Source organism: Pelodiscus sinensis, chromosome 25, assembly GCF_049634645.1.
Source record: "Pelodiscus sinensis isolate JC-2024 chromosome 25, ASM4963464v1, whole genome shotgun sequence".
Taxonomy (NCBI): domain Eukaryota; kingdom Metazoa; phylum Chordata; order Testudines; family Trionychidae; genus Pelodiscus; species Pelodiscus sinensis.
The window spans coordinates 20358720-20361902 of NC_134735.1; the positions used below are offsets into that span (position 1 = coordinate 20358720).

General features: G+C 42.7%; 1 long non-coding RNA gene across 1 annotated transcript; it reads left to right on the forward strand.

Moving 5' to 3' along the window:
* Nucleotides 1-704: 704 nt before the first annotated feature.
* On the forward strand, nucleotides 705-3183 carry LOC142819955 (uncharacterized). The gene is made up of 3 exons (XR_012897645.1): nucleotides 705-851; nucleotides 2390-2552; nucleotides 2996-3183. It is a non-coding gene; the product is annotated as an uncharacterized LOC142819955 (long non-coding RNA).

The following is a 3183-nucleotide window of genomic DNA, read 5'->3' on the forward strand; positions in this document are numbered from 1 at the left end:
GAAGCCCAGGATATTTAAATCCTGGGCTTCATTTGCAACTCTGCTTGCCCTCGTTACACTACCTAGCTCGAACTAACGAGCTAGTGTAACCGTACCCCAAGTGAAAAGGAAGATGCTTGATTATTTGTCTATCTTGTTGTCACAGTTTCCAGCCATGAAAGGCTTGGAAAAATTAGACTCCGAGTAAAATGCAAAAAGAGGATATCCGGCCCCAAGAGACAAGCTAAGTGAACTACATCTTAGGGCCTCAGATAATGAGGGGTCTCTAAAAATACCCCAAAATTGCTAGTTTTTACTTGCCTCTTTGCCTATGTATAGATAGATAGATAGATAGATAGATAGATAGATAGATAGATAGATAGATAGATAGATAGATAACTTTATTATTTCTATTTTCATTTTCCTTTCTGTTAGAATAATACATGGTTTTTTTTGGAAATGCAATGAGGCCTCTTTAACTTGACATAGCTTCGGGCCTCAGCATGTCTTAACCCGGTGTTGCAGCCAGGTATGGGCAGAGATATGTATAATTTTTGTGGGTTAAATCTATGCAGCCATGTCTAAATACTTGTTTTTTGAAGGGAGGATTTTCTACAAGAACAGCAAATTGCTAAACGACTAAATAAACGTTTTGGTTCTGCAGAATGAATGGAGAGAATGGAAAAGGGACATTTTTTCTGGTTTTATTCTGTCCAGGTGCCAGATATCCTGAGTAGAATATATCTTCATATGCCTACCATCAAGCAGGGTAGCTTGAGGCAGTTCCTGGTGGAGTCAGTGTCCATTCTAGCTCACCATCACCTAGAGGCAGTGATCTTCAGCCTCCTCATCAAACGTCTGCCGATGGACAGGTATATACTGCTCCTTACAGTGTTCATTTTGGTAACCATGGATCCCACGGCTTCACTGGAAGATGTAAGGCTTCATTTAAGCCACAGACAGTTTGAGATAATTCCTAAAGGTTAATAGCTTGGGTCTTTCTGCAGAAAGGTCCAAGACCATGTCAAGGTGGGTGCAGGGAGAAATTAAGTTTCATTCTGTTTCCATTAATTAATAGTTGCTTTGGCATCCTAAAGACTTCCCTTTACTGGCATCACTGGAGTGGATTTTTGCCTCTCCAGACCCCTGAACTAACATCACCCTGGAAATTGCCAGTGACTGTTCGTTTTCTGGTAGCATGAAAGCTTCAAATCCAAATTCCTGGCTGATTAGCCAGGATAGGGTACCAGGCTTTTGGTATCAGCAAGGGTATGGCTGCTGGAATGGAGTTGTCATTCTTGGTACTTAAAGACAGGGCGGTAAGCATATCTATCATTTCATTCAAACATCCCTAGCTGAATTATCAGTCATCAGTGCTGGAATCTAAGAACATAAGAACGGCTGTAGTGGGTCAGACCAAATGTCCATCTAGCCCAGGATCCTGTCTTCAGACAGTGGCCAATGCCAGGTGCCCCATAGGGAGTGAACAGAACATGCCCATTCTGGCAAATAGAGGCCAGGGAATGCCATTTGTGAAGAGGTCATGGGCTAGCCACAAATATTTGTTCTCGTAGTTGTACATCCAGTTAGTAGGAAGATCATTTTTCTTTCTTCAACTTGTCTCCCAGGCCCTAGATCTTTGGGCATCATATGCTCATGATTCCATATCTACTGAGAAGTAGGAAAACAGGAACTGTGATTAGAGCTCTGTGTCCTTTCCTTCTGAAGTCTAGCATTAATGGTTATGGTGCAGTAAGACTAGGGTTGTGTCTATACAGCACCCTAAACTTGAAATAAGATGCACAATTTGCACTCCGCAAATTGCGTATCATATTTTGCATAGCCTATTTTGAAATGTGGCGCTTCTACACAGCACCAAATGTCGAAATAATGCGCTATTTCAAGCCATCCCTTATCCCTCATGCAACAAAGTTTCTTGGGATGGCAAAATAGTGTGCCCATTATTTTGAAAAATATTTCAAAATAACGGGCTGCTTGTATAAATGTGGGGTAGCTATTTCGGGATACCTCCAGGATCCCAAAATAGTCATGCACTGTAGAAATGTAACCTGAAATGTAACTTAACTTAGTTCTGTAACTAGAAACTCAATATGTAAAACATGAGGACCATATAAGGAGGACAGCACTCTGAACTTGCTCGTCATAGGCAGGGCTTGACAAATAATACAATCTACTCACCCATGGCGTGTAGATTGTAACCTGGAAGAGCCGGGTTCGGGCGACCTGTGCATGCGCAGAACGATCTGTGCATGCACAGTTCGCCGGACAGCGCGGTTGGTGAGCCCTGATCATAGTCAAGGAGAAAATGTGTTCTTTACTTGAATATGATGCATATAGTCAGAGCCACAAAAGTCTCCAGGGGTCACATATAACTTATGTTAAATTGCAGTGACACCACTGAGCTGTGGAGATCTCTGGGGACAGATCCCTTGCTCGCCCCTCAAGTCCTGAAGGTCCTAATAGAAAAAATAAAGACTCCAACAAGCCAAGAAGGAAGGATGACCTCAGAGACAAAAACTGACCTGCATTTAGCAGCTGCTGAACCTCTCACAGTAAGTTAGACGACAGACATGTATTTCTCTGCCTTGTGACAAACATGCTGATGGAAAGCTAGATGAGTGGTATAATATTGTCATATGGGCACTTCTTTTCTGAAGTCCTGTTTCCTGGATTCCAGCTGTGCTTTCTGTGGAACAACAGATGGCAGATTTAGAGTATGTGGCTGATTCACTTAATACTATCTGGCAATTAGAAAGTCTTTGAATCAGATTTCTTACAGTGCTTTGCAGATGTTTTGTACAACTCACAACATGCCTTGATAGGTCGTACACATTTTTACAGATATGGGACGCTAAGGCACACATGGAGTGAATTGCTCTCGGTCATTCATCAAGTTAGTGACAGGAGTGAGAATTTAGTCCAGCAGGTATCAGAAGGGGAGAGAGTGTGATAGTGTTAGGAAGAGACCTCTTCTTTTACCATGCTCTCCTTTCAGGCAACATGTGCCATCTTTGAAGTGGTGTCAGCATTGCAGCTGAGCAAAACTGTGCAGGAGCTGTTCCCGGAGTTGTTTACTGTTCTCCTGCAGCAGATCAGCCAAACCCTAAGACAAAAGATGCCTTTGCCCAGGATGAGCAGCCGAAGGAGGTTATTCAGAAAAGGACAACAACTATGTGAGGGCAA